This window comes from Desmodus rotundus, chromosome 11 (assembly GCF_022682495.2).
Source record: "Desmodus rotundus isolate HL8 chromosome 11, HLdesRot8A.1, whole genome shotgun sequence".
Classification (NCBI taxonomy): domain Eukaryota; kingdom Metazoa; phylum Chordata; class Mammalia; order Chiroptera; family Phyllostomidae; genus Desmodus; species Desmodus rotundus.
The window spans coordinates 54276382-54295806 of NC_071397.1; the positions used below are offsets into that span (position 1 = coordinate 54276382).

At 38.1% G+C, this 19425-nt stretch overlaps 1 pseudogene across 1 annotated transcript; it reads right to left on the reverse strand.

Annotated features, from left to right (window-relative positions):
- Positions 1 to 2747: 2747 nt before the first annotated feature.
- LOC112297321 (large ribosomal subunit protein uL1 pseudogene) lies at positions 2748 to 3431 on the reverse strand (annotated as a pseudogene). The gene has a single exon (XR_011650575.1). The product of XR_011650575.1 is annotated as a large ribosomal subunit protein uL1 pseudogene (transcript).
- Between the last annotated feature and the right edge of the window lie 15994 nt (positions 3432 to 19425).

Sequence of the window (19425 nt, forward strand, 5' to 3'; positions counted from 1 at the left end):
TGTGTCAAAGGGCTATTTGCAAATGCACTTTCAGTCAAGATGATCTTAGAGGTGTTTTGTTTCATTGAGAAATACAGCCTAAAAAAAGGGAAAAAAAGTGATGCATTTGAATATATACATAACAAAAACTATGTTATCCCTTCACAAAAACAAAACTCAGGTAAACTAAAAAATAACAATCATATGACAGAAAGTAAGAGCAATATGCAAACAGCTTATTAAAATCTAGGAAAAAGCTTTGTGATTTCAGTAATTAAATGGCAAATAATAAGAGTTAAGTTGCTGGTAAAGAAAGATGTGCAAACATGTTCTTTCTCATTGAAATTGAAGATATGCACATTAAAATATTCTTTTTAAAAATTTTCCTTTTTTTGTTATTGTTCAAATACTGTTGTCTCCATTTTCCTATCACCATGTTCCCCGCTTCCCACTCACCCCCACCTCCCACCCTCAATCTTCCCCCCTTTGGCTTTGTCCATGTGTCTTTTCTACCTGTTCCTTGACGACCCTTCCCCTTCTTTTCCCTGTTATCCCTCTCCCCTCTCCCCTCTGGTTACTGCCGGTTTGTTCTTTATTTCAATGTCTCTGGTTATATTTTGCTCTAAGAATCCTGAAACACTAATTCTAAAGAACCTATGCACCCCAATATTCATAGCAGCACAATTTCCAATAGCCAAGTGCTGGAAGCAACCAAAGTGCCCACCAGTAAATGAGTAGATAAAAAAAAAACTATGGTATAATTACATGATGGAATAATATGCAGCAGAAAGAAAGAAGGAGTTCCTATCCAAGGAACATGGATGAAACTGGAGAACATGGATGAAACTGGAGAGTAAGCATTATGCTAAGTGAAATAACCCAGGTGGTAAAAGACAAATACCATATGATCTCACCAATAAATGGAACATAATCAACAAAACAAACAAGCAAGCAAAATATAACCAGAGGGAAAAAACATTAAAATATTCTTAAGTATAAAAATTAGATAAACATTTAAGAAAATTATAATAATGTTTTGAAATTGATATATTTGTGCCCAGATGTCATATTTCTGAGAATTTATTCTAGAGAAACAATTTAGCAATTTAACAAAAGCATAAAGCTGTAAGCACATGGTTTTTCATTGCAGCATTAAATCCTATAGCAAAAAAAAAGGAAAAAAAAGCAACTTAAGTATCAAAATTACAGTTATTATTTAGGATCAATATTATGGTATATTATAAAGTAATGTTATTATTGAGATAAAACAGAAAACTTTATGAAAATATTAAATGGGAAAAGCCAAATAAAAATAATTATCCATTATGACTACAGTTTCTTTTTTAAAAATTATTTTATTGTTGTTCAAGTACAGGTGTCTGCATTTACCCTCCACCACTCCCCCTTGACTGCAGTTTTTGAAGAACGTGTGTTTAAGTAAAGATTGGAAAGTCATATGCAAAACATGGGAGTAGTTGTGTGGAACTTACGCATATTCTCATGAGCACTACATTGTTTTTTAAGCATTTTAATTAAGCAAGTCTAATTCCGACATTATTTAGTAATTGTTAACATTTCACTATTTTCATTGCTGAAGGATTTTAAAGTACATTACAGTTATCGTGACATGTTACCCCTTAATAGTTTAAAATCAAGAATATTTTCTTCCACAACCATAGTATCATAATCATATCATGCAAAGTTAACAATTCCTTAATGCCTAGTACCCAGTCCACATTTATATTTTTCCCAATTTACATTGTCTTTTCAAAAATGAAACAATTTGATAAATCTGCCCGATCCAGTGCGATTGTTCACTGCTGGGAGTCGAGTGACTGGTGCGGTGGCTGGGAATGTTCCCAGGCTGGCGCGCGAGTGATGGGCCGTCAGGCCTCTGGGCCTCTTGCATGGAGTCCTAGGAGGAGCAGGACAGCTGGCTCAGAATTGTTGGCTCCATCTGCAAGTGGGGCTGCCTCTTTTCTCCTACCCTCTGCTCCTGGGAGCTGGGGCGCAGGCTCTTAGACCCTTGGAGTCAGCTGGCAAGGAGGAGTGAGAAACCAGCCAGCAGGTCTGTGCTCTGGGTGAGGGACTTTGGCTCATGTTTTTGTCAAGCCAGCTGTGGAAGGTCTCGAGATTTCACACAACCCTCCCTCCTCTGTTTGGTGCTGCCAGCTCCTAAACACCTGACAGAGTTGCTCATTCACCTTCTCTACGGTTTGTGCAAAGAACTGTCTCTTCCTTTGGTTAGCTGGATCTTCTGAATTAAATCAGGCCTTAAAAGAATTGATGGTAAGGGATATGACTTCCTCATAAAGTTATCAAGACTGTCCTGTAACTTCTGGAGGAACCAAACCAAATCATCAAAGAACATTTACTATGGAAGTTTTCTTAAATTCCCCAAAGTAGAGAGAATGGTAAAATGAGCCTCCTGATGTTTGCCAATCTTATGTCATTTGCTTTTGCTTAAGTATTTTAAGTTTCAAGCATTGTATCAATTCTCCTCTTAATACTTTACACCTGAAAGAATGGAGAATTATCCTCTAACAGCCTCTAATGCCCAGTCCATTTTGAAATTTCTCCAGTTGTCTTAAAAATATCTTTTTACAGTTAAATTTATTTGAATTGGGATCTAAACAAGGTCCACCTAATACTTTGATATGTATTTCTAAAGTCTTTTCACATTTATAGTGGTTCGCCTCCTTCCACCCTCTCCACCCTTCATTACTTTTATTTGTATGAAGAAAATAGGTCATTTATTCTTTTTTTTTTTTTTAACGGTAGCAGTACGGTTTATTAAGCTGTGCCTCAGTACAGGTGCTGGGGCTTGCCCATGGTGCTCTTGATGTACAACGCCTGGACGTTCTGCAAGTTCTTTTTGAGCAGTGACACCAGGAAATTGACAGCCAAGTGGATGTTGTACACAAGCTCATCATTGGTCATCTTCACGTGGCCAACAGCCACTGCCAGACACAGCACCTTCTTCATCTGGAACTTAATTGTGGATTTGACTTCATCGACTTTGGCCACCATGTTCTCGTTGTGGGTCAACAAGGAAGGGAACTTGCCAGCCTTATTCAGGCCCGGGCCCAGGATTCGTGGGATCTGCTTGATCAGAGACTCTGAAGCCAAAAAGGCATCATACTTCTTGGCCAGTTTCTTGACCAGCTTCTTGTTCTTGTTGAGTTTCTTCAGCGCCTCGATGTCCATGTGGGGGATGTCCACGGCCTTGGCCTTGTCACAGTGCTGCTGGTCCCCCAGAACACACACGGAGAACTTGGGACGGGGAGTGGACTTAAGCCTGACGGTGCCCGAGAAGCGTTTGTCCTTCTGCGGGTCATAGTTCTTCAAGCTGATCTGCAACTCCACCGTCTCCAAAAACTTCCGGCGCTTGCGTCGGTTCCCGAGCAGGACTTCCCGCACCGCCTCGGGAGACTTTGCTGCTCATGACTTCTCACGCCACAAAAACCGGAAAAGAGGTCATTTATTCTTTATAATTTCCCACATTCTGAATCTGCCTTTTGCCTGATTGTGTTCCCATTGCATTGTTTAACACATTTCCTCTAACCCCCTGCCACGTTTTCTGGAAACTAGAAATTTTATCTACAGGGTTGATTAGATCAGGGTTCAATGTTTTTATTTGGGAGAGGGGACAAGAATACTTTATAGGTGATGCTATGTACTTCTTATTGTATCATATCAGGAGGTATGTAATGTGTGCATGCCCCACTTTTAGTGATGTTCAAGTTGATTATTGGATTCAGGTATAGTCATTATCTTGCCAAGTAGTGTTTTGGGGAACTATTGATGAAACTTGCCGAGATCCATTTTTTCATTAGGTGTGCAAAATAGTATTTTTCAAATTCTGCCATTCCTCTGCATTTGTTGTTTCTTTTGTTACCGTTTAAACATTAGGTCTCTGTAGCTGGCTGCCCTAGGTAGTTCACTTACAGTTTCCCCAGGAGTGAGCTGTGGCTAAATTCTTGGCGCTGCTGTAACTTGGCAGCTCTGATTCCGATGCTGCTTTGAGAAATGGCCTGGAACCAGGATTTTAGAGGGAGATTTCTCCCTCCTTAGCTATGAACTTTTGAGGTAATGACAATTATAAACAGTCTCAGCTTTATGCTCTGGCATAGTTTTGATATTTGTGTGGTATGATTTGAGGGGAGCTGAAAGGTCGGCCTGATGAATATATTTTCCTCCTTTCCTGCTATAGTGTTTGACACCCCAACAGTGGTATTCTCTCTTAAGGGCCTTGTGCAGACTTGAGAATTGTAACCAGGCTAAGACATGATGTATCTGGATGCAAAAATGAGAGGAGCCAGGACCAACCAGCACATTAATGAACATATTAGCAGGAATTTGTTTATATTATTGTTAGCTGCTTCCCACCTATTGTCTTCATTGCTGGGTCTGGAACAGGTAGCTGGGAGTGGAACATGGGGTTATGAGCTTGGATGGGGGAAGGAGATTTCCATGGGTCCAGGTGTTGTGCATACCTGGGGCTTGGTTCCTATTTTCTGTGGGGATCTCTTAAGAATATAGGCTGTTGAGAGGGTAGAAGGCAGAGGAAGAGCAATGTTGAAAGTGGTAAGAAAACAAGTTAGTGTTTATAGTTTTGTTGAGGATGACTCTACTAAGCCCTCAAAGTAGCCTAGGAAGTGAAAACAGGACTCTTTCCTGTTCTTTTCTTTTACTAACACATTGGCTGGGAAGCCTGAAATGGTGGGGTTGTAGGTTCTATGGGAGTTCTCCTAACAGGTCAGCATTAATAAAGAACAAGAAGTTGGAAAGTGGAAGTTAAGCATGATGGAGAGCTTGAAAGAATATGTAAGAAATGGGAGGAATCACTTTTTTGAAAGGTAAAAAAATGCCAGATTGATCTCTTTGGCTATAGAAGAAAGTTTGGTTTGGCATTTTAGAGAAACGGGCCTTCTTCCCGTCCTACCTACTCAACAACCTGTCCTAATAAGGAAGTTTCAGTATTTTTATCTTTGATAATTTCAGAAACAGTAGCCCATGTATTTCTAATAGTGTTACTGAAAAATACTAGTAATTATGTAATGATGGCAGAAATCACATTTTTAAGTAAATGAAGAGGGAAATGATTTTTTCTTATTATATGCCCCCAATTTATATGTAATTACCAGCTACAAAAGAACCTTCCTGGTATGCCTAATAACCACCTTTTGTCCTTGCATGAAAAGTCGAGGTTTTTTTATTCAAGGTTTTGTTCTTTGCAGCTTCTTCCTGGCTGGTTGGGGAGACAGAGGCAGCTGTTTTAGGACATGTCTCACAGGCCTTCCTCAGACCAGGAGAGTATTGCTCTGGAAACCAGCTGGCCATGTTCATCACCTGTCAGACCCAGTGTGAGCGAACAGAATTCAGGCAAACCAGTGGAAGTCTGCCAGGTCAGGGAGAAGTGGCTTTTGATCAGAAAACAGGGTCACTTTAAGCCAACAGTTTCTAATTACCTGCAACTCTTCTGATTGGTAGGTAAATAACACATGATATATAAACATGTATGTTTTTTTCCCATTAACTTTGGCGTTATTGGTTATTTCCTCCTTTATGAACCATCTTTTCAACAAAGGCAGGGAATCGAAGAGAACAAAATAAAACAGCTTTGTTTTCCTTTTTAGTGATAGCATTAGTGGTTATATGTCTGCTATTTATGAATGGCAAGAGCAATGATAGAACAAATTTTCTTTTAATTATGAATACATTTTTGGTCTTTTTTATTTTTAGAATTTATTTTCTTCCTATAGGCATATAGCTACCATTTTGTTTTTTGTATTTATTAGGTTCAAGTATCATACACCATAGTATCTTTTTTAAATTCTTTCTAGCCCTGGCTGCTGTGGCTCAGTGGATTGAGCGTGGGTCACTGGTTTAATTCTCAGTCAGGGCACATACCTGGGTTGCAGGCCAGGTCCTCAGTGGGGGGCATGTTAGAGGCAACCACTCATTGAGGCTTCTCTCCCTCTCTTTCTCCCTTCCCCTCTGTCTAAAAATAAATAAATAAATAAGTTTAAAAAATATTATACCATAAAATTCTTTCTAATATTTCCTAACCTTTCACACAAAAAAATATTGGTATGTGGAATAATATAAGCTACAATATCTTTGCTTATCTATATGCAGTAATACTTATAATAATAAAAAGGATGTAAACATATAAAGTCTTACATTCATTCATTTGTGCATTCTTTTGTTCACTCACTCAATTGTTCGTGAAATGTGTTGAGCACCAGGCACTGTGCAGTTATAAAAGCTACAAAGATGGGTGGTCAAAAGATCACTTTGGCTGCTGAGTAGAGAAGGTATTGTGGAGTGAGGCAAGAGAGGAATGAGAAAGGCTATCTGGGAGTCATTAAGGGGTACACAGTTTGGAGAAGACCCTGGCAGGTAAACAAGGATTTCAAAGTCACACTGAAGTGCAAAAGAAAGAGCGACTAACCAATTTACAACTCAGTGACGAGGGAGATTTTCATTTGTCCCACATGTGTGAGATGGCAGGAGAGATGGATCCCATTAATTCAGCATGCTTGTGTAGGCAGTGCTTGGGAGCCAGGATAGGCACACATATGAGACCTGTCCAGAGGTATTGGCATGTACTATGAAAAATAGAGGCACTTATTGAAGAAGATACAAGATACAAGAAACATTGTACATAGGACAATGACACCTCAGTCTCCTTCAAAGTAGGTACTTTGGGTCCTCACAGTTCTCAGTTGCCATCAGCTGCCCCGTCGGATTTTCCTGAATCTCATCAATGGTCTGAAATGTCTTCCCTTTCAAAGATGATTTTAGTTTTAGGAAAAGCCAGATGTCACAGGTCGCCAAATGTGGGCTGTAGGGAGGCTGAGTCACCTGGGTTATTTGATGTTTTGCCAAAAAATTCTGCATGAGACATGAAGCATTAGCAAGTGCATTTTCATGATGAAGCTTCCAATCACCAGTTGCCTGTAATTTGTGGCCCTTCTGAATCATCCAAATAGTTTCTGCAGAGGGATGTTCAAGCCTAATGCAAAATTTGATGCAGATTCATTGCTCTTCTTGCTCAGTCATTTTGAATGCCACAGCTGCACAGTACACATGTACACTCAATGGCATCTACCACCCCCACTGACCAGTACAGTGAAGTCATCATTGTTCATGCATGTGTATTCCAGGCCACTCTTCTTGGCTGCCATGTTACATTGATGTTGTGTAAACCGTTCTTTTTATATTAACAGTGGCTGGACTTTTTTCGGACAGACTTCGTACACCTGATTCGGCATGAAATGAGTAGGTGACCCAGAGAGAGGAGCTTTAGCTCCACTTGGTCTCTTGTGACCTTGAACACATCATAATGTCACTGAGCCACCTCATCCCTGGAGCAGGGGTGTACTACATTTAGAGGTGAGAAGATGAATAGGGCTGATGGGGGTGCAGGAAAACTGAGGCACGGACTGATGTTTACTATGCTGTCACCTCTGCTTAGAATGCTTTGTTTTCCTTTGGTGTGGTGGAGAGAACCAGCTCAAATATTATATTTTGGCAAAGCCTTCCTGGATATTTTTAGCAGTAGCAGTAGTTGTTCTCAAGGCATTTTGTACACATAATATTATCATATTTATAACACATCTTAAATCTTTGCTTATGAATCTGTCATCTTTACTAAAATGTGAGCTTTGCTAGGACTGAAACTATATATCATTTTTTCTCTCTGTAGTGCTACTCATAGTAACAGGAAAACAACACAATTGATACATACTTAAGAAATGAAATTAGCCTTGGCTGCTGTGGCTCAGTGGATTGAATACTGGCCTGCAAACTGACAGTTTGCTGATTCCATTCCCAGGTCAGGGCACATGCCTGGGTTGCAGGCCGGGTCCCCATTTGGGGATGTGCAAGAGGGAACCAATCAATGTTTCTCTCATACATCAATGTTTCTCTCCCTTCCTTCCTCCCTTCCCTTCTCTCAAAAAATAAATAAAAATAAAAATCTTAAAAAAATGAAATTAATTAATCCATATATGGTTGGGCTGGCAAGGTTTTTTCTACTGGATAGCAACCCTTTTTGTTTTTGTTATTTTGTTCATTTTACAAATAATAATGATAATAGCAAGCAGTGTGCCAGACATTGTCCTAAGCCCTTTATACATATTAACTACTTTTATCTTCATAATTATCCTATGATTTAGATAATATTATTATCCTCTACTTACTGATGATCAAAAATTGTAAGCTATATATTTATATTTGTTTCCAGTTGGCATTCATTCACAAAATGTTTTTTGAGTGCCTACTTTTTGCCAGGCAACATTTTAGGAGTGAGTAAGTGCAGTGGTAAACACATTCCCTGCTCTCATAAAGGTTACATTCTAGTGGCAGAAGAAAAACAGGAACAAATAAGTAAATAAACAAGATACGCTGGCCAAGTGCTATGCCAGTAAAATTAGAGTGACCTGGAGGGACTGGGGAACTTCTATGTATCAGACGGACGGTCAGAGGGGCCTTTCTGAGGAAGTGACATTTAAGATGAGGTCTCTGAATGACCAGAGGAGCTAGGCAGTGGATATCAAGGGGAAATCCTTTGGGGCAAAGGGCAAAGCTGATGCAAGTGCCTTATGCCAGCAATGAGTCTGGTGCTCTCTAGAGAGAAAGGCCAGTGTGATGAAGGGAAGGCTGGGAGGAGCTGAGGCACCTGTTGTAGGCAGAGGTGAGGTCAGTTAGGGCTGTAAAAGTCAAGGCAAGGACAGCAGCTTTAGTTCTAACTGTGGTGGGAAGCCATTAGAATGTTTTAGGTAGGGTGGTGATTTAAGAAGATCTTGTTGGCTGCTGGGTGGAGAAGGTATTGCAGAGTGAGGCAAGAGTGGACTCAGAAAGGCTATCTGGGAAGTGATGGGAGCATTTCGAGGGAGAGATGCTGCTGGCTTGGACTCTAGTGTTAGAGGTGGGTGTGTGTGTTTCAAGGTTAGACAGGTTCCAGGATTCAGACAGACAGAAGAAAATGCATGGAGCAGTCGGAATGCTTGACATGCTTTTATTCAAGGGTTGTGATACATGCATGCTGCAAGCTGCCTGTCTCCCTGCTTGTTGTACTGCATGTCCCTGTGTGTCTGTGCATATCACTTGTCCCTCAGCAGGAAGTCCCAACTCCCTTGTGTATACTACATGCACATAAAGCCAGCAGGGTGCCAGGGTATTGTATAACACAGTGAGATTCTGTGCATTCGGGCCCACTCTAGGCTATGGGAACCATTTATCGGACCCAGTCTCAAGGCTATGAGAACACAGCTTATCTTAGTTCCCCAGACATCTGGGTGGGGGAGCCAGACTGACTCCATTTACCCTACAAGGTGGTGATAACTAGTTGGATGTTGGAGTATGTTTTGGAGACAGGGTCAAAGCCTGTGCAGATGGATTTCATGTTGAAGGTGAAGGAAGAAGATGCATCAATGCTAACTTAGATTTCAAGTGTGCAAACTAGGGTGGCTGGTGCTGTGACTGAGATAGACAAGGCTTTGGGAGGAGCAGCTGGGGAAAATAAGAAAGCAGGTGTTCTTCGTGATTATGATTTTTCCTGAAGGGCTTAGCAACAGTACAAGATTAAGAGAGCATGAGTGAGTGGATCATACTAGTTTAGTCTTGTCAAAGGGAGTTGAGGAGTTGCATGGGGAAAGGGTTCTTATAAGTCGTGTACTTGGAGAAGAAGAAAGAGCTGAGGTGTCTCAGCATGATGCAACCAAGATTGCATGTGCACTTAGGATGGGGGAAGCTTGTAGGATGAGGGATTTTGGAGTTTGAGATTTTAGGTGTGGAACTTTTCTGGGTGATGATAAGATCCAAGATATGGTCATGGATGTGGACTTGTGAAGTACAGTGGAGGTAACATCTTTAGGGTTTAAAATGTTAAGGATATGTGGTACTATTGGAAAAGTTAAAAAAAAATGATATTGAAGTTCCAAAGAATGATGAAAGGAACCAAAGCAAAGGAAAGAAAGTAACTAGGTGCCAGTATTAGGGGAGGAAAGATCTGAAGGTTGGCAGATGACATGCATAAGGAGATTTAGAGGGTGGTACAGAGGCATGGCATGTCTTTCAAAGACTTGTGTGGAAGCAGAGTTGTCCGGATGCTGGAGAAGGTGGGAGAATGCCATCTCTAGATCCTTTGGAAGTACCAAGGGATGCTTGTTCAAAAATGAGAGCCCTCAGGGTGCTGGGTCTTGGGATGGTGGGAGGCCTAGGTTTCAGTTAACTCTAGAGGTACAGGGAACAGTCTGTGACAGGTTCAGGGTGCAGGAGGACTTGCTGGTGAGGAAATGTGGGCGGAAAGCCTGAGATGTGAGCAGGCAGAAGAGGAACAAGCTGTGGAATAGGATTGGAAGGGTGGAAAAAAGGCTGCAGGAAGAGGCTCAGAATGGGACGGGGAGAGGTAGACTACCAGAGAGACTTTCAATTGTGACAGTAATATAATTTCTGCATAAGACTGTAAAACTCTGAAGCAAAGTTGTTTGTTACAACTTGGCAATATTAAAATCCTAGTTCCACACCACAGATTACTTATTAAGGTAGCCTCTCCAATCTATCAGAAACACGGTAACCTACATACCCAATTTAACATGCCAGTAATGGGACAAAGTGACTTCTGTTCCTAGATGAAATGCACTTAGAATGACCCAATAGCACCATGTAGTACTCCTGCCTAAAATGTTTAACCTGAATCTAATCTTGAGGAACTGGCCAATTTAAATGATGGGTATTTTTCAAAAACAATTGGTTTAGATTTTTCCCAAATGTCAATGTTATGAAGAACGAAAAAGCACTAAAAAGCTGAACTGTTTTAGACTAAAGGACATTAAAAATACTAAATGATTAAACAATTAAATGCAACATGTGACCTTTGATTGGATCCTGAATTGGAAACAAACACACATAAATCAAAAATCCCCCAAATCCAGTTTTAAGGGACATTATTGGGACAACTAGGGAAATCTGAATATGAATTATATATAAGACAGTCATATTAAATTAATGTTTAATTATCTAAGTGTGTTCATTGCATTAAGATTATAAAGGAGAATGTCCTTTTCTTAGGAGATGTATACTAAAGTGTTTAGGGTGAAGTGTTGTATGCAGTTGACTCTCAAATGGTTTAGCAATATCTATATGCCCATAATATCTACATTTTATATCTCTATATAACATATTAATAGCTATCTTTATATTTAGGGAGAGAAAGCAAATCTTAAAATAGACAGATAAAGTAAACTTTTTCAGTTTATGGATTAAACTTTAATATGTGATCAGTGAAAAACATCTCAAGAATTACATTAAATAATAAGAATTTTTGAATAATATTTAAATAAAAATTATTTTAAGAATTATATTAAAACCAACCATAGAACAATAGCAATCTCTGAGGGTTAGTACAGTCTACAGCCAGATCAATAACCAGTCATCATGACCAACTTAATAACACAACGTGCCTTACTTTGTATCCTGGAAGTCATCCACAAAGGCTGTGAAGAAAAGATATTTTGTTATTTAGGCAAATAATGTTAATTGGTCATTTCAAAATACTTCACTGGGAAGGAAAACAAGAGCTTCTTTAAATGGACGTGTTTCTTTCTTTCCATACATCTCTACTACTCATGGTATCTCTGGGATAGGAGTCCATAGGCAATGTCGTGTGATTAATGCCACAAGATACATTATCTTGGCCCCTCACTTTCTGCCATCCTTGCAAAGTGGAATACCACTAATTCACAAAATGTATGCTCTGTTTCTGCTCTTAACAAGAGGGGAGAGTGTTCCAGAGGCAGTTGGTGTAAGTTGTGGCTAAAGGGAGAGTGGAATTGGGGGTAGTATAAAAAGTGTCTTAAAATCTATCTTTCTCTTCTTCCATGTAAAGGTATGAGAAAGTGCCATCTATGAATGAGGAAGAGGGCCCTTATCAAACACCAAATATGCTGGTGACATAATCCTGGACTTCCCAGCCTCCGGAACTATCACTGAAGTAGGAAGATTGAAATGAGAATGCCTTTTATGAATTGATGAGACAATGAAGCTTTTTAAAGAAATAAAAGCTTAACTTTAAAAAAACTTAGGTTAAATAAAGAATCTATAAAGGAAACTAAGATGGTATTTATAATACCATAAAAATACTGAGAAATAAACCTAACCAAACAAGTGAAAGATGTGTATATTAAAAATTAAAAAACATTGATGAAAACCATTAAAAATGTTTTAAAAAATCCCAATGATATATTTTTTCAGAAATAGAAAACCCTTTCTAAAATTCATAAGGAATTTCAAGGGACACCTAAATACTCAAAACAATCTTGAAAAAAAAAAGAACAAAGTTGGAGGTCTCACACTTCATGATTTCAAAATTCACTACAAAAATTACTATTCTAATCAAAACGGTGTGGTGCTGGCATAAATACAAACATATAGACTAATGGAGAACAATAGAGAGCCCATCAATAAACCATTATGTATATGATCAAATGACTTTCAACAGGAATACCAAGACTTCTCAATAGTGACAGACTGTCTCTTCAACAAATAGCATTGGGCCAATTGGATATCCACATACAAAGGGGAAAAAAAATCAGATACATGTTACACTGTGTATGACAATTATCTCAAAATATATTAAAGATAAGACTCAAACTATAAAACTCCTTGAGGAAAACACAGGTGAAAATTTCTTGAGTTTGGATTTGGTAATGATTTCTTGGATATGACATGAAAAGCATAGGCAACAAAAATAAAAATGGACAAATCAAACATAAACGTTGTGTGTCAAAGGATGCAATCAACAGCGTGAAAAGATAACTTACAAAATAGGGGAAAATATTTGCAAATCATATTATCTAACAAGGTGTTAATATCTAAAATATACAAGTAACTTCTATAGCTTAACAACAACAACAACAACAAAAACCAAATAACTTGATCAGGAAATGAACAAAGACTTGAACGGGTATTTTTCTAAAGGTAACATACAATGGCCAATAAATATATGAAGATAGTCAACATCCCTAATCTTTAGAGAAATGCAAATCTAAACCAAAGTTAGATATTACCTTGCATACATTCGGATAGCTACTACCACCCTCTGCCCTGAAAGTAACTGTGGGTGGGGATGTGGAGAAATCCAAACCCTTGTGCACTGTTGCTGAAATTATATAATAGAGCAACTGCTATGGAAATCCATGTAGCAGTTCTGCAAAAAATTGAAAATAGAACTATCATATGACCTAGTAATTCAAACTCTAGGTATATTTAAAGTAAAGAAAGCAGAGTCTAAAGTAGATATTTTCAAACCCACGGTCATATCAATCTTACTCACAATACTGAAGAGATGGAAGCAACACAAATGATCTGTTGATGAATGGATAAACAAAATACAGTATGTATATACAATGGTTTACTATTCACCCTTGAAAGGAAGGGAGTATTGTCACGTGCAACAACGTGGATGAACCTTGAGGACAACATGCTAAGTAAAATAGGCCGGTCATAAAAGGAAAAATATTTTATGATTCCACTTATGTGTCTTATGTAAAGTGATCAAAATCAGGAAAAAAAAGGTAGAATGAATGGTGGTTACCAATGGCTGGGGGGAGGGAAAACAGAGAGTTTCTCTATAGAGTTCTGTATTGCAAGATGGAAAAGTTCTGGAGATCTATGGCATAACAATTGGGCTATACCTAACCCTACTGAGCAGTTCAGTAAAAACTGGTTATATAGTAAATTTTATTTTATAGTTTGTTTCAACAAAATTTTCTTGTAATTGTCAAAATATCTTTAAAGCTATTAAATAACATTCATATCTTTCCCAAATGAAATTTTGATTTATTTCATTGATTCAGTTGATTAAAGATATGTTTTCCTAGTATTCATTCCTTGTATTTGATATAATGCAGTCCAACACATCTTTTAAAAGTAATTTCATAAAGCTCATCCTTTTAAATCAGAAAGCAAGTATATGTTTATTGCAAAAATCCCAGAAATTCCAAACTAACAAAAAGAAGACAATTTAAAAATGTTCACAGTATCCCCTACCTGGTAAAAAACAACATTAATGTCTTGGTCTGTCACCTCCAGACCCTCTTCTGTCATGTGTATGTATGGAGTATGTGGTTTTTATGTGTATGAAAATGTACCTCACGTGATTTTGTAATCTTCTTTTGACAAACTTAATATACCAGTGACAATTTTGAGTCTCAGAAGTTCTTTTAGCAGAAGTTACGAGCTTTCTTAGCTAAGTAAGGATAAACGGGCACTGTCATTTTGATACTCGGACACCTTCAATTAATCTGTGAGTAAAATTCATTCACTGAAGACCTGTCCCTAGTGGTGTTTAATCCTACCAATTTCAAATGCTTCTGGCAAGAATGAATAAGGTCTTTGTGGTCCAAAAAGATTTGTTGTGTCTCATTTCTGTGCCAGAAAGCATTTTACTAAGTTGAGCTCTTCTGTGGAAATTTCTGAGAAGTTGTAGTAGTTTTACTGTTCCACACAATCCCTATATCTCATCAGATCACACTCCACAAACTTGTAGGGAAAACGGAAGATGGGGAAAGACCAAAAGGGCTGGACTGAAAGATAAAATCACCAAATAGCTCTACAGAGATGTCAGTTCAGCACACACATAGGAGCATTAGACAATGGAAGCGACATTCCAAACAATGTCTTTTTTCCCCCTTGTACACACTGAAAGTGCTTGTATTAATTGACAGCAGATAAAAGGTGAAAGAATACAATGCATAGTAACTCATGTTAAAGCTTACAGGTAAAAGACTGAATTATCGTGTGAAATAAATGGCTTTCCACTGAATAAACTGGAGTTGTTTCAAGGACATCTTTTCATTTATGGAGCAGGTGCAGATGAAGTTTTGAGAAACTTGGGCAGTATTTTTTTTAAAAATAAAACATTTAATTAACAAGCTTGAAAACAGTGAAGCACTTGAAGTAGGAATAAAACAATTGTTTTATATCAAACAGTGAAAATCCAATTTGTGAGTACAACTGTATTGAAAAGCTTGAAAATATTAATAAATTGCTGTGGGCTTTAAAAAGAAGTTTTAATTTTCTTTCAAGGTTTTCCCTTGAGACAAGTTCTAAACCAGAAAAGACATTCAAATGAATGCAAAAAAAAAGTATATTCTTTTTGAAAGCTTATTTAAAACAAACAAGAGGAAAAGGAGTTAGATATTTATAAACACTAAAAAATAAATACAAACACATCTCTATATGCTATTTTTTTTGTTAAGGTTGTTTTGAATGGCAGTTGCTATCATGACTCTTCAATAACTTGTTCTTAGGATTTAAATGCAATAGATTTAAAAAATAATATGATATAGAGATACAGTACATGTTGTTTCCCAAGGGACTAAAGCATAAGGAGATTGGTGAAAGTTATGTGATAAAAATAGTCTTGTGAAAGATAGACAATTTCAAGATAAGAAAATTTCTGTTAAAGATTTAAATGTTATTTACATTAAATTTTCCATAAAGTAATCCTCTGTGATCCCAGCCTTTTCTGTCAAAGGCTCCAGTGACCACATGTGCTGCTGGCTTATCAACTCTTGCCCAGACCACAATGTTTCCCGGGTTCTCTCGAACTGGTTCCTGAGTGACTGTGGTCAGGATAGGAACCCTGCAAAACAAGCCGGTAAACTTCGTGATGACAGCCAGGACTTTTCATGGAGTGTCCAGAATTGACAAGCCACCAGTGCTCCTTTCCTTTGCACCTCCTGTTTGAAAAAAAATGCAGCAAATAAAAATCATTTTCACCTTCCGAACTAGGCTGCCTGCACAATGGGGCCCTAATGAGATTAAAGAGAAGCTTGATTCCTTTCTCCTTCCTGACAAGGCAGAAGTGATCCTGAAGGTACCAGAAGAAAATTATAGGCACATAGGGTGATGTGTCCCAAGGAACTCACAGAAAAGGTAGAACAGTGGTCACTTTTACATCATCCTGGGTATTCTGTAGTTCACAAAACTTTTTAGCATCTATTCTCACTCCTATTACCAAATAGGTTAAAAACTGATGGTTGAATAGGAGATAATGCTCTGATTTTTCCTTTTAAGAAAACTAAGAATCTTAATTCCATATGCTTAATTTTCCATATTTTGAAATAATAATACCTGGACCCTAAGTATATTAATTTTTGTTTAGAAAGAGAAAACAACCACCAAAAGGGAAACAACAACAACAAGGCAATGAATAGAAAATAGAGAAACTGAATAGCTTGATACATAGCACATGAAATATCCTGTGCTATTAAATTTTTTTTGCAAATCTTTTTAATGTCTGGCATAATAAAATAGCTGGATTCTCATACTTGTTGCAGTATTCAATCTGTTATATCATTTTGGTTGAAATACATGAAAAAAATCCAATCTCATACATATATAGAGTTGGAAAGAGGAAGATTATTTTAATAGTCTTTTCAGATAGCTGTGGAAATTTTTCTTTGACACTATACTCAAACTTGACTAGTGATAGTTTCTTTTTTTTAAATTTATTTATTTATTTTTATTCAGTTACAATTGTCTGCATTTTCTCCCCTTCCCTCCACCCCAGACAGCCAGTCCCACCTCCCTCCCCTACCTCTACCCTCCCCCTTGATTTTGTCCTTGTGTCTTTTATAGTAGCTCCTATAGCCCCCTCTCCCCACTATCCCCTCCCCACTCCCCTGTGGCTATTGTTACAATGTTCTTAATTTCAATGTCTCTGGTTATATTTTGTTTGCTTTTTTCTTTTGTTGATTATGTTCCAGTTAAAGGTGAGATCATATGGTATTTGTCCCTCACCGCCTGGCTTATTTCACTTAGCATAATGCTCTCCAGTTCCATCCATGCTGTCATGAAGGGTAGGAGCTCTCTGCTGTGTAGAATTCCATTGTGTAAATGTATCATAGTTTTTGGATCCACTCATTTGCTGATGGGCACTTAGGTTGCTTCCAGTCCTTGGCTATTGTAAATTGTGCTGCTATGAACATTGGGGTGCATAGGTTCTTTTGGATGGGTGTTTCAGGGTTCTTAGGGTATAATCCCAGCAGCGGAGTTGCTGGGTCAAAGGGCAGTTCCATTTTTAGTTTTCTGAGGAAATTCCATACTGTTTTCCACAGTAGCCTCACCAGTCTGCATTCCCACCAACAGTGCACTAGGGTTCCCTTTTCTCTGCAACCTCTCCAACATTTGTTTGTTGATTTGTTTATGTTGGCCACTCTGACTGGTGTGAGGTGGTACCTGATTGTGGTTTTAATTTGCATCTCTCTGATGGTTAGTGATGCTGAGCATCTTTTCATATGTCTCTGGGCCCTCTGTATGTCTTCCTTGGAGAAGTGTCTGTTCAAGTCCTTTGCCCACTTTTTAGTTGGGTTGTTTGTCTTCCTGGAGTGAAATCATGTGAGTTCTTTATATATTTTGGAGATCAGGCCCTTGTCTGAGGTATCATTGGTAAATATGTTTTCCCATACTGTTGGTTCTCTTTGTAATTTGGTGCTGTTTTCTTTAGCCATGCAGAAGCTTTTTATTTTGATGAGGTCCCATTTGTTTATTCTTTCCTTTATGTCCCTTGCATTAGGGGACATGTCTGTGAGGATGTTGCTGCATGGAATGTCTGGGATTTTCCTGCCAATGTTTTGCTCTAGGACTTTTATGGTGTTATGACTTATATTTACGTCTCTTATCCATCTTGAGTTTATTTTTTAGTATGGTGTCAGTTGGTGATTGAGTTTCATTTTTTTGCATGTAGCTGTCCAGATCTCCCAACACCATTTGTTGAAGAGGCTATTTTTGTTCCATTTTATGCTCCTGCTTCCTTTGTCAAATATTAATTGTCCAGAAAGACTTGGGTTTATTTCTGGGCTCTTTGTTCTGTTCCATTGGTCTATGTGCCTGTTTTTATGCCAGTACCAGGCTGTTTTGATTATAGTGGCCTTGTAATACAGTTTGATATCAGGTATTGTGATCCCTCCTGCTTTGTTCTTCTTTCTCAAAATTGCTGCAGCTATTCGGGGTCGTTTATGGTTCCATATAAATTTCTGAAATGTTTGTTCTATATCTGTGTAATATGTCATGGGTACTCTAATAGGGATTGCATTGAATCTATAAATTGCTTTGGGTAGTATGGCCATTTTGATGATGTTAATTCTTCCAATCCATGAACATGGTACATGCTTCCATTTGTTTGTGTTTTCCTTAATTTCTTTCTTCAGTGTTGTGTAGTTTTCTGAGTACAGGTCTTTTACCTCCTTGGTTAGGTTTATTCCTAGGTACTTTATTTTTCTTGTTGCTATATCAAATGGGATTTTTTTCCTGATTTCTGTTTCTGCAGTTTTGTTGTTGGTATACAGGAATGCCTTTGATTTCTGAGTATTGACTTTGTATCCGGCTGTTTTGCCAAATTCATTTATTAGGCTGAGAATTTTTTTGGTGGAGTCTATAGGATTTTCCATGTACACTATCATGTCATCTGCAAACAATGACAGTTTCATTTCCTCCTTTTCAATTTGGACGCATGTTATTTCTTTTTCTTGTTTGATTGCTGAGCTCAGGACTTCCAATACTATGTTGAATAGGAGTGATGAGAGAGGGCATCCTTGTCTTGTTCCTGATCTTAGTGGGAAAGCTCTAAGTTTTTGTCTATTGAGTATGATGTTGGCTGTAGGTCTCTCATATATGGCCTTTATTATGTTAAGGAATGCTCCCTCTATTCCCACTTTGCTGAGTGTTTTTTATCATAAACGGGTGCTATATCTTATTAAATGCTTTTTCTGCATCTCTTGATATGATCATGTGATTTTTGTCTTTCCTGTTGTTTATGTGGTGTGTTATGTTTATTGATTTGCGAATATTGTACCATCCTTGCATCCCTGGGATGAATCCCACTTGGTCATGGTGTATGATCTTTTTAATGTATTGCTGGATGTGGTTTGCCAGTATTTTGTTGAGAATTTTAGCATCTATGTTCATCAGCGATATTGGCCTGAAGTTTTCTTTCTTCATGGTGTCTTTATCTGGTTTTGGGATTAGGATGATGCTGGTTTCATAAAATGAGTTTGGGAGTCTTCCATAGTTTTAGATTTTTTCAAATATGTTTGCTTAATTATTTAGCCTTCTTAATTCTCACCCTCTTTGTAGATGCCCTAGCACACCTTATTCTTTTCACTAAACTTTCATTGCATGAAACCTCTTTTTTCTTTTTTCTGGAACTGTGTGGTGGGCACACTTTATTTTTTTTTAATTATATTTTATCGATTATGCTGTTATGTTGTCCCAATTTTCCCTCCTTTACCCCCCTCTAACCAGCCTTTCCCCCTATCCCTCGGGCATTACCCACATCATTGTCCATGTCTATGGGTTATGCATATATGTTCTTTGGCTACTCTATTTCTTCTGCTGTACTTTAAATCCCCATGACTATTCTGTAACTAC